Consider the following 12,968-nt stretch of genomic DNA (forward strand, 5'->3'; position numbering starts at 1 on the left):
AGAATCCTATGGATGGAGGAGCCTGGTGGGCTACAGTCCATGGGGTCGCAAGGAGTCGGACACGACTGGGCGACTTCACTTTCACTTTAGAGTATGTGGAAGGCAGAGTTCTTATGTCACGGAGGCAAAGGCAGAAAGGCCGAGAGTCCTGTCCTTGACCTTGGGGAGAGGACTCAAGTCCCAACTCCATGATTAGGGAACGGTGCTGGGGACGTGCAAACTGATGGGAATGGAAATGCTGTGCAGGCTGTGAGCAGCTGTGCGCACCTGATGGATGGCTATTATGAATACACAGCAGCGTCCTTCTGTCGTTCTCCATTTATAGTCTGACTCTTATGTGGGAGCTGACAGATATAGAGAAGATAGCCTGGATGTGTACTAAAGACATTTCTCATTCACCTGGTCTAAAAGTATCCTCCCCAAGACAGACACCCAGCTCCACTGATTAAGCAACAAGAGTAACAATAATTATGACACTTATGGCCCCTGAATGTTTTATGTCTTCAAAGTGCTCTATGATTTCATTTGATGTCTGGAAGCGGGTGATGGTCTGAAGCTCAGAATCCTTCTGTGTAAACTGTCTGACACCTCCTTGTGATGTATTTGCCCCCTGCTACTGGGCAAGGGGTGGAGGGGACTAAGCTGGTTTCTTCCTCTCCCCGGCTTCCTCACACACAGCTGCCCATTTCCCTTTAATGGCTGCTGTTTTGTTTGAAAATAACTACTTCAAGCTCAGCCCAGACGATCTGTCTCTGACATGGTCTCCTCAACTGATTTCCCTAATGTCAATACCATATCAAACTCTTCCCGAGCTAGAAAGATAAGAACCAGGGCTATATTTAATGTGAGAAGGGACGCTGAGTATAGAACTCCTGCTTTTGCTAAAAATCAGAGTTTAGCAAAAAATGTTTGACAAGAGGGGAAGGGAGAAATGTAACCTCGAGTCCTTTGAAAATTCTCCTTTCCTAGAAAGCACTTGGAGCTGCTCTCTTTAGAGCTTCAAGTCTCCTGGGAGACAACTTAATGACTGCTCCATTGGTGTGGTCCCCTGCCGCCCTACCCCGTGTAATACTTTACCAAACATGCTGCTTCCTTTCTCCAACCCACCTGGCTTCATTTCACTGCAAAAACCAGGACACATACTCTGGCGGCTTCTGACATGCGTCTTCCTTCCACTCCTGTTGGTACCAAAATGCCAAATGGACCGGCACGTCAGGTGATGGAGTAGGTCTAAGTGCTGCTGTCTCAGGAAGCTGGGGTATTTCGAAGAGCAGAAGTCTGACATTGAAATCCCAGTCTTTTACTAGTGGGCTGTGTGACTCTGGGTAACTTATACAACCTCTCTGAGCCTCTGTGTAAAATTCTGATAATTATTCACTCTCTCCTCTGGGTCATCAATCCCTGGATGCTTGGAAGGGTCAGGAGAGCAGTCATTAACAAGCTGTGCAGACTGGCCTAGACCAGAGCCCTCATAGAGGGCATGGGGGAAGCCAAGCCCAGCTGCTTTCTGCCTCCAGGCTTCTTCTGGTTATGAACCTGCTTAGTGATCTGGGAGGCACTATGGCAGTGAGCCCCCCTGTTTATTACCCACAATGAATCTGCTGGGCCCCAGGTTTCTAGGTGAGTCTCACTGGGCTGGTGCTTGTACATAAGAATACAACTTGTTCTTTCCTTGGTTCTCTAGTTTCTCCCTAGTGCCCTTGCTGAGAATCCCACAGGGCTGCCAACTCAGGTTCGTGGAAACCACACCCCAGTTTCCTATCTCTGTAATGGAGCGGGGTTCCTATAGAGGGTAGGGGGTGGGGGGGGGATGGGGTGGGGGATTGGGTTCCAAACAATGTCATTCAGGGCCTTCCTTGTCTTTCATGAGTGGTGACTATTACCATGTTCCATTTTGAAAAGAATGCCAGGTGTTTACATCTTATTAGCTCTTGAAGAAGCCAAGTAATGTTCAGAGTGGCTTTGGGACTTCCCCTGGTGATCCGGTGGCTGAGACTCCATACTTCTACTCCAGGGTTCCATCCCTGATTGGGGAACTAAGATTCCGCTTGCAGGAGCCAGACAACCAGAGATGCTGCAGGGCTGTGACAGTGCTGGCTCGTCGGGCAGCTGGGAGCACTGCCTTGAAAACACCAACGTAAAGTGAATTCTGAGCATGAAAGAGTTTGATGACACAGAGCACTGAATTTCTTTGTTTGGAGTACAAGTTATCACTCTTTCTGGAGCACGTTTCAGTTCATTTCAGTTCAGTCATGTTCACCTCTTTGCGACCCCATGGACTGCAGCACACCAGGCTTCCCTGTCCATCACCAACTTCCGAAGCTTGCTTGTAAACCGAGCACATTTACAAGTTCTGTATGCAAACAATCTGATGGTGAAGAGCAGACGGGATGTGAAAACCAGTCCTCCACACACTGCTCCAAATAAACAGCTGCCTTCTCTTCCCCCCAAAATTCTCTGCCCATAATTAAATGTACATCTCCTGCCCCAGCAACACAAATGACATCTCTGCTTCTTATGGACCTTTCTACTTGAAATACTTCCTCCTTGCAGATTTTACTTTGATTATGAAGCAGAAGTTACCAAGTGTCTATGTGCTGCCTTCCTATCAATCTGCATTACTGCGGTTTGGAGTCATGTTTGCAGGGCATGGACTCTATCAAGGTGGTGTATTTAAGTTTACATCCCTGAAAACTACCTAGATGGTGACTGTCCACATTTGGTGTTTGATATTCCCCTCTTTCACCTACTAGTTGATCCCATTTCACATGAACTGGGGGCTTCCCATGTGACTCAGTAGTAAAGAACCTGCCTATCAACGCAGGAGACATGGGTTAGATCCCTGGGTTGGGAAGATCCCTTGGAGAAGGAAATGGCTTGCCATTCCAGTATTCTTGCCTGAAGAATCCAATGGACATTGGAGCCTAGAGGGCTACAGTCCATGGGATTGCAAAGAGTTGGACATGAATGAGTGACTGAGCACACACTGAGAACACACAAAGGTGAACTGGATGCAAAGAGAGTATTTGCAAAGTGGCTGCTGCTGCTGCTGCTAAGTCACTTCAGTCATGTCCAACTCTATGCGACCCCATAGATGGCAGCCCACCAGGTTCCTCTGTCCCTGGGATTCTCCAGGCAAGAATCCTGGAGTGGGTTGCCATTTCCTTCTCTATTGCAAAGTGGAGGGGGAACCATAATCGTATTTGGCAAGTATTGATGTGTGCAAGGTGAGTTTTCTACAAGATTGACCCAACAAGTCCCCTAAACCCAGAGACTGCAATACTAATACTGGGTGTAAAATCTATTTAGCTTTTGAAAAGTAAAGTGGTTGGCAGTGTTAAGGTGTGCATTGCTCATTTGTTTGGCCAACCTAAAATAGGATACCCCTATGTATTTAGTTTTTCTCCGTAGAATCCTTCTGTACATGCTGAAGCCAGAGAGAAGATGATGACTCAGACAAAGCCTGAAGAACAGCATAATAAAAGTGTCCACTTTCTTGGCCTGTAATGGGTAAATCCTAGCTAAGGACAGCCTTTCAGTAAAGAAGGAGAACAGGAACAGCTTAAGAGCTGGTGATTCTGGTGCACCATGAACTTTCCTGCTGGACTCATGCTACTAGAGTTGACTGATAGACTGTCAGCAGAGCAAACCGACATGAAGAGTGGCTGATGTCAGTGTGGTCCGTGTGTGTTTAGGTTCTAACAGCAAGTTCTGGAAATCCCCTTTTTATGCACTGCATTACCTCTGGTAAAAGTATCTTTCCGGTGGTTATCTAGTTTAGTACTTTTGATTATTGGGGACTTGAGACTTATGTATTTTTTCTGAATATAATGCTAAAGGTAAGTTGCGTTCATTTAAACTAGTGAAGTAGGCAGAGTTCAGTGCTATCTATGAATTTTAAAGTCTTCCCTGTGGCTCACATGGTAAAGAATCTGCCTGCAATGGGGGAGACCCAGGTTCTATCCCTGGGTCCAGATCCCCCTAGAGAAGGGAATGGCAACCCATTCCAGTAATCTTGACTGGAGAATCCCATGGCAGAGGAACTTGGCAGGCCACAGTCCATGGGGTCGAAAAGAGTCGGCTCACGACTGACCGACTGATGCATATTTTTTTTTTTAATTTTAAAATTAATTTATTTATTTAAATTGGAGGCTAATTACTTTACAATATTGTGGGGGTTTTTGCCACACATTGACATGAATCAGCCATGGTGTACATGTGTCCCCCATCCTGAACCCCTCTCCCACCTTCCTCCCCATCCCATCCCTCAGGGTTGTCCCAGTGCACCAAATTTGAATGCCCTGTTTCATGCATCGAACTTGGACTGGTCATCTGTTTCACATATGGTGATATACATGTTTCATTTCTATTCTCTCAAATCATCACACCCTTGCCTTCTCCCACAGAGTCCAAAATTCTGTTCTTTATGTCTGTGTCTCTTTTGCTGTTTCACATATAGGGTCATCGTTACCATCTTTCTAAGTTCCATGTGTATGTGTTAATATACTGTATGGGTGTTTTTCTTTCTGACTTATTTCACTCTGTATAGTAGGCTCCAGTTTCATTCACCTCATTACAACTGTTTCAAATGTGTTCTATTTAATAGCTGAGTAATATTCCATTGTGTATATGTACCACAGCTTTCTTATCCATTCGTCTGCTGATGGACATCCAGGTTGCTTTCATGTCCTAGCTATTGTAAACAGTGCTGCGATGAACACTGGGGTACACATGTCTCTTTCAATTCTGGTTTCCTCGGTGTTTGTGCCCAGCAGTGGGATTGCTGGGTCATATGGCAGTTCTATTTCTAGTGTTTTAGGGAATCTCTGGAGCTTCCCTGGTGGCTCAGATGGTAAAGCATCTGCCCACAACGAGGAAGACCTGGGTTTGATCCCTGGGTTGGAAAGACTCCCTGAAGAAGGAAATGGCAACCCACTCCAGTACTCTTGCCTAGAAAATTCCATGGATGGAGGAGCCTGGTGGGCTACAGTCCATGGGGTCGCGAAGAGTTGGACACGACTGAGCGACTTCACTTCACTTAAGGAATCTCCACACTGTTCTCCATAGTGGCTGTACTAATTTGCATTCCCACCAACAGTGTAAGGGGGTTCCCTTTTCTCCACACCTTCTCCAGCATTTATAGTTTGTAGACTTTTTGATAATAGCCATTCTGACCAGCGTGAGATGGCACCTCATTGTGGTTTTGATTTGCATTTCTCTGATAATGAGTGATGTTGAGCATCTTTTCATGTGTTTGTTAGCCATCTGTATGTCTTCCTTGGAGAAATGTAAGTTTAGTTCTTTGGCCCATTTTTTGATTGGGTCATTTATTTTTCTGGTATTGAGCTGCACAAGCTGCTTGTATATTTTGGAGATTAATTCTTTGTCAGTTGCTTCATTTACTGTTATGAAAATAACAGTATCTGAAGGCTGTCTTTTCATCTTGCTTATAGTTTCCTTTGTTGTGCAAAAGCTTTTAAGCTTAATTAGGTCCCATTTATTTATTTTTGCTTTTATTTCCATTACTCTGGGAGCTGGGTCCTAGAGGATCTTGCTGTGATTTATGTCAGAGAGTGTTTTGCCTGTGTTTTCCTCTAGGAGTTTTATAGTTTCTAGTCTTATATTTAGATCTTTAATCCATTTTGAGTTTGTTTTTGTGCATGGTGTTAGGAATTGTTCTAGTTTCATTCTTTTACAAGTGGTTGACCAGTTTTTCAAGCACCACTTGTTAAAGAGATTGTCTTTTCTCCATTGTGTATTTTTGCCTCCTTTCTCAAAGATAAGCTATCCATAGGTGCATGGATTTATCTCTGGGCTTTCTATTTTGTTCCACTAATCTACAATTCTGTCTTTGTGCCAGTACCATACCGTCTTGATGACTGTAGCTTTGTAGTATAGTCTGAACTCAGGCAGGTTGATTCCTCCAGTTCCATTCTTTCTCAAGTTTGCTTTGGCTATGTGAGTTTTATTGTATTCCATACAAACTGTGGAATTATTTGTTCTAGTTCTGTGAAAAATACCATTGGTAGCTTGATAGGGATTGCATTGAATACAGATTGCTTTGGGTAGTATACTCATTTTCACAATATTGATTCTTCCAATCCATAACATGGTATATTTCTCCATCTATTTGTATCATCATTGATTTCTTTCATCAGCATTTTATAGTTTTCTATATATAGGTCTTTTGTTTCTTTAGGTAAATTTATTCCTAAGTACTTTATTCTTTTTGTCACAGTGGTGAATGGGATTGTTTCCTTATTTCTCTGTTTTCTCATTGTTAGAGCATAGGAATGCAAGGGATTTCTGTGTGTTAATTTTATATCCTGCAACTTTACTATATTCATTGATTAGCTCTAGTAATTTTCTGGTGGAGTCTTTAGGGTTTTCCATGTAGAGAATCATGTCATCTGCAAACAGTGAGATTTTTACTTCTTCTTTTCCAATCTGGATCCCTTTTATTTCTTTCTCTTCTCTGATTGCTGTGGCTAAAACTTCCAAAACTATGTTGAATAGTAGTGGTGAGAGTGGGAACCCTTGTCTTGTTCCTGACTTAAGGGAAATGCTTTCAGTTTTTCACCATTGAGGGTAATGTTTGCTGTAGGGTTTATCATATATGGCTTTTATTATGTTGAGGTATCTTCCTTCTATGCCTACTTCCTGGAGAGTTTTTATCATAACTGGGTGTTGAATTTAGTCAAAGGCTTTCTCTGAATCTATTGATATAATCGTATGGTTTTTATCTTTCAATTTCTTAATGTGGTGTATCACATTGATTGGTTTGCAAATATTGAAGAATCCTTGCATCCCTGAGGTAAAGCCCACTTGGGCATGATGTATGATCTTTTAAATATGTTGTTGGAGTATGTTTGCTAGAATTTTGTTGAGGATTTTTGCATTTATGTTCATCAGTGATATTGGCCTGTAGTTTTCTTTTTTTGATGGCTTCTTTGTCTGGTTTTGGTATTAGGGTGAGGGTGGCCTCATAGAATGAGTTTGGGAGTTTACCTTCCTCTGCAATTTTCTGGAAGAGTTTGAGTAGGCTAGGTATTAGCCCTTCTTTAAATTTTTGATGGAATTCACCTGTGAAGCCGTCTGGTCCTGGGCTTTTGTTTGTTGGAAGATTTTTGATAACAGTTTCAATTTCCATGCTTGTGATGGGTCTGTTAAGATTTTCTATTTCTTCCTGGTTCAGTTTTGGAAGGTTATGCTTTTCTAAGAGTTCATCCATTTCTTCCAAGCTGTCCATTTTATTGGCATATAGTTGCTGATAGTAGTCTTATGATCCTTTGTATTTCTGTGTTGTCTGTTGTGATTCCTCCATTTTCATTTCTAATTTTGTTGATTTGATCCTTCTCCCTTTTTTCTTGATGAGTCTGGCTAATTGTTTGTCTATTTTATTTATCTTCTCAAAGAACCAGCTTTTAGTTTTGTTGATTTTTCCTATAATCTCCTTTGTTTCTTTTTCATTTATTTCTGCTCTAATTTTTATGATTTCTTTCCTTCTACTAACCCTGGGGTTCCTCATTTCTTCTTTTTCTAGTTGATTTAGGTGTAAATTTAGGCTACTTATTTGATTTTTCATGTGTTTCTGGAGGTAAACTTGTATTACTATGAACCTTTCCCTTAGCACTGCTTTTACTGAATCCCATGGGTTTTGGGTTGTCATGTTTTCATTTTCATTTGTTCCTATGCATATTTTGATTTCCTTTTTTATTTATTCTGTGATTTTTTGGTTATTCAGAAGCATGTTGTTTAGCCTACACATGTTTGTATTTTTAATAGTTTTTTTTTCCTGTAGTTGACATCTAATCTTTCTGCATTGTGATCAGAAAAGATGCTTGAAATGATTTCAGTTATTTTAAAAAATTTACCAAGGCTAGATTTATGGCCCAAGATGTGGTCTATCCTGGAGAATGTTCTGTTCTATGTGCACTTGACAAAATGGCGAAATTCACTGCTTTGGGGTGAAATGTCCTATAGATATCAATTAGGTCTAACTGGCCCATTGTTTCATTTAAAGTTTGTGTTTCCTTGCTAATTTTCTGTTTGGTTGATCTATCCAAAGGTGTGAGTGGGGTGTTAAAGTCTTCCACTATTATTGTGTTACTGTTAATTTTCTCTTTTATATTTGTTAGCATTTGCCTTATGTATTGAGGTGCTCCTATGTTGGGTTTATATATATTTATAATTGTTATGTCTTCTTCTTGGATTGATCCTTTGATCATTAGGTAGTGTCCTTCTTTGTCTCTTTTCATACTCTTTATTTCAAAGTCTATTTTATCTGATATGAGTATTGCTACTCCTGCTTTCTTTTGGTCTCCATTTGCATCAATATCTTTTTCCAGTTCTTCACTTTCAATCTGTATGTGTCCCTTGGTTTGAGGTTGGTCTCTTGTAGACAGCATATATAGGGGTCTTGTTTTTGTATCCATTTAGCCAGTCTTTGTCTTTTGGTTGGGGCATTTGACCCATTTACATTTAAGATAGTTATTGATAAGTTTGATCCCATTGCCATTTACTTTGCTGTTTTGGGTTTGAGTTTATAAACCTTTTCGGTGTTTCCTGTCTAGAGAAGATCCTTTAGCATTTGTTGAAGAGCTGGTTTGGTGGAGCTGAACTCTCTCAGCTTTTGCTTGTCTGTAAAGCTTTTGATTTCTCCTTCATATTTGAATGAGATCCTTGCTGGGGATAGTAATCTGGGTTGTAGGTTTTTCTCTTTCACCACTTTAAGTATGTCCTGCCATTCCCTTCTGGCCTGAAGAGTTTCTATTGAGAGATCAGCTGTTATCCTTATGAGGATCCCCTTGTGTGTTATTTGTTGCTTTTCCCTTTCTGCTTTTACTATTTGTCCTTTGTGTTTAATCTTTGTTAGTTTGATTAATATGTGTCTTGGGGTGTTTTGCCTTGGGTTTATCCTGTTTGGGATTCTCTGGATTTCTTAGAATTGGGTGGCTATTTTCTTCCTCATTTTAGGGAAGCTTTCAACTATTATCTCCTCAAGTATTTTCTCATGCCCTTTCTTTTTGTCTTCTTCTTCTGGAACTCCTATGATTCGAATGTTGGGGCATTTAACATTGTCCCAGATTTCTCTGAGTTTGTCCTCATTTCCTTTAATTATTTTTCCTTTTTTCCTCTCTGCTTCATTTATTTCCACCATTCTATCCTCCATCTCATTTATCCTACCTTCTGCCTCAGTTATTCTAATGTTAGTTCCCTCCCTCCACAGTGCTTTTGATCTCAGTTATTTCATTATTCATTATTAATTGACTGTTCTTTATTTCTTCTGGGTCTTTGTTAAACACTTATTGCATCTCCTCAGTCCTTGTCTCTGGTCTATTTATCTGTAACTCCATTTTGTTTTCGAGATTTTGAATCATCTGTACTATCATTATTCTGAATTCTTTTTCAGGTAGACTCTGTATCTCCTCCTCTTTGGTTTGGTTTGGTGCGCAATTATCATGTTCCTTTATCTGCTGAATATTTCTCTGCCTTTTTGTTTTGTTTAGATTGTTGTGTTTTAGGTGTCCTTTCTGTAGGCTAGAAGTTCATGGTTCCTCTTTGTTGTGGAGCCTGCTCCCTGTGGGTGGGGTTGGACTAGTGACTTGTCAAGGTTTCCTAGTTAGGGGAGCCTGTGTCGTGTTCTGGTGGATGGAGCTGGATCTCTTCTCTCTGGAGTGCAATGAAGTGTCTAGTAGTGAGTTTTGGGATGTCTATGGGTTTGGCATGGCTTTGGGAAGCCTGTCTTTTAATGCTTAGGGCTGTGTTCCTGCTTTGGTGGAGAATTAGTGTGATATGTCTTGCTCTGGAACTTGTTGGTTCTTGTGTGGATCTTGGTTTCAGTGTAGGTATGGAGGCTTTTGTGTGAGCTCTTGTCTATTAATGTTCCCTGGAATCAGAAGTTCTCTGATATTCTCAAGGCTTGGAGTTAAGCCTCCTGCCTCTGGCTTTCAGTCTTATTCTTACAGTAACTTCAAGACTTCTCCATCCATACAGCACAGATGATAAAACATCTGGGTTAATGGTGAAACAATTCTCCATAGTGAGGGACACCCAGAGAGGTTCACAGAGTTACATGGAGAAGAGAAGAGGGAAAAGGGAGATAGAGGTGACCAGGAGGAAAAGAGGGGGAATCAAAAGGGGAAAGAGCAATATAGCCAGTAACCAACCCTAGGGGCTCTCCACAGTTTGGAACACCCAGAGAGATTCACAGAGTTACATAGAGAAGAGAAGAGGAAGGAGGGAGAGAGAGGTGACCAGGAGGAGAAGAGGGGGATTCAAAAGGGGAGAGACCAATCTAGCCAGTAATCAGTTCCCTAAGTGTTCTCCACAGCCTGGAAGACCCAGAGAGATTCACAGAGTTAAGTAGAGAAGAGAAGGGGGAGGGAGGAGATAGAGATGACCTGGGGGAGAAAAGGGAGAGTCAAAAGGGGAGAGAGCAATCAAGCCAGTAATCTTTGCTTTTTGGTATTTGTTATCAATTTTGTACCTTTAAGAACCTAATCGTCAGTATCCAAAATGGGTATTAGAATAGAGGATAGACTCTCAAAAAGAAATATTAAAAATGCAAAACAAAATTACAAAAATTATAAAATATATATATTTGAATTTTGCTTTAAAATATGGTCTTTTTTGCAAGATAATAGTAGGTTATAAAAATGAAAATTAAAGGAGTAATAGAGAAGTTAAATTAAAAAAATTTTAAAGTGATAATAGTAAAAATATATCTAGGAATTTCTCTGGAGCTGTTGTGGGAAGTGTGGGGTCAGTTCATTTTCAGATAGTTTCTTGTTCCAGCTTGTACTTGTTCTCAAGGTCTATAGGCCCCTTTCAATGTCTAGTCAATGTTAACTACAGGGTTTTAATCTGTTGCACCAGTCACTTCCAGAGTGGTTCCCACTTCTTTGTTTATTTTGGCTTCCTCTGTTTGCAAGTCTCTTCAGTGTCTAATTTCTGCTCTGACACAAGGGTGTGAAAGTGGTCACTTATTTAGACTCACTTATTCAGTTGTGTTGTGGGGAGGCAGGAACACCTCAAATATCGCTGGTGTGTGCGGGGTGTACTCACATGTATGGACTGGGTTTGCCCCAGCTCAAGGCGGCATGTGCTTCCTGGGTCTACACTGCTCAGGCTCCAAGGTGCTCCACAGGGGCACTGTCCAAAGTGGACCCTGCATTTTGTGCACCCCCCAGGTCTACGCCGCTCAGGTTCTCGGGTACTCTGAAAGGGCACAGACTCGGTTAGGTGTGCGTTTTGTGCCCTTCCCAGGTCGAGCAGCTCAGGCAACCAGGTGTTTGGCAAGTGCGCTGTCCCACGTGGGCCGTGCGTCCCAATCACCTTCCCAGTCCAAGCCACTCGGTATCCCGGGTGCGCCGCAAGAGCACCGTCTCAGGTGTGCCGTGTGTCTCCTCTGGGGAGCTGATCTCTGAGTGCGACCCTCCTGGCAGATGTCAACCATCCAGGATCCCAGGAAGGCGTGGTTAGCAACTGGGAGCCTGCTCACATTTCAGTGGAGGCCGCCGGTCTCTGTGCCCGAGATTGCAGCAGCCCCTTGCCTTCCGGTTCTGGCTGTCGCACACCTGCCTCTATGCCTCTGGCAGGCAGGAGGGGCCTGTTTGGTATTTGCTCAATCCCTTGTTGTGTGAGCAGGCCAGTCTGCACGTTACAGTCTTTGGTGGGAAAGTTCTCTCTTTTTTTTTTCCTCTGGCAATCCCACAGTTTAGGTTGCTGTCTCACATTTGCTCCCTCAGATTGTCCTCAGGACATTCAGTACAGGTCCTTACCCTAAGCACTGATTATGCAGCCCATGCCTCCCTGTCCAGCCCCTGCTCGCTGGTGGCCAACACAAGCGTCTGGGCTGCTTCTCCGCTGGCAGTTGCAGTTAGGCGCTTATTCTGTGGGTTTTTGTTTTTGTTTTCTCCTGGTTATGTGGCCCTCTGAAATTCCAAAATTCCCCACAGACCCGCCTGTGAGAGGGTTTCTTACTGTTTGGAAACTTCTCCTCCTTCAGGACTCCCTCCAAAGGATGGCTCTCTGTCCCTAACTCTTTTGTCTCTCTTTTTGTCTTTTATATTTTGTCCTACCTCCTTTCAAAGAGAATGGGCTGCCTTTCTGGGTGCCTGGTGTCTTACGCCAGCATTCAGAAGTTGTTTTGTAAAAGTTGCTCGACATTCAAGTGATCTTTTGATGAATTTGTCGGGGAGAAATTGGCCTCCCCGTCCTATTCCTCCGCCATCTTAGGACCACCCTGACACGTGAATTTTAAATCTGTGGTTTCAGTTATATGTATGTAAAGATACACAGAAAGAGTACTTAACATAGTTTATTAGCACGGTTAAGTGGAAGAATATTTAGGGATTGCCCCGGCAGTCCAGTGGTTAGGACTCCAAACTTCCAATGCATCAGTTACAGGTTTGATCCCTGGTCAGGGAACTAAGATCCCACAGGCTGCACAGCAAGGCTCAAAAAGAAAAAAAAAAAAGAAAAACACAAATTATTAATTTAAAAAGTGGGAGAACATTTGAACCTCAGTCTTCACTGCTGTCATGGAAGTTCATATTAGGTAAGGGAGAGAAAACCAGAACATTTGTTCATAGTTTTGTTCCTGTCCTTTGGTCCAAGTGAACTAAGCTACCAGCCCCTAAACACCTCCATCAGGTCTGCATGGGACCAGTGCATGACACTGAACGTCCAGCCACAATTTGGTCCTCTCACCTGTGTGTTCGGGCTTTCTCTGGCACGTGATAACATTTAAGATTGTGTCCTTGACTCAAAGCAGAAGTTAAATTTTATACTAGGGGGACACTGCAGAGTTTTGATTTGCATTGTTGTTACACAGAAATGAATTTGTCTATTGTTTCCCTCATTGTGCCAACGAAGTGAACCAGGTATATGTATATGTATATGTATATGTACATGTATATGTATATCCCCTCTCTCCTGAGCCACCCTCCCACCACCCACCCTGT

The 12,968-nt window shown here is 42.4% G+C and overlaps 1 pseudogene; it reads left to right on the forward strand.

The window, feature by feature from the left end:
- Positions 1–2,274: 2,274 nt before the first annotated feature.
- LOC110139040 (AKT-interacting protein-like) lies at positions 2,275–3,576 on the forward strand (annotated as a pseudogene).
- The last annotated feature ends 9,392 nt before the right edge of the window (positions 3,577–12,968 follow it).

The sequence above is a fragment of the Odocoileus virginianus genome, chromosome 16, assembly GCF_023699985.2.
Source record: "Odocoileus virginianus isolate 20LAN1187 ecotype Illinois chromosome 16, Ovbor_1.2, whole genome shotgun sequence".
Lineage (NCBI taxonomy): Eukaryota > Metazoa > Chordata > Mammalia > Artiodactyla > Cervidae > Odocoileus > Odocoileus virginianus.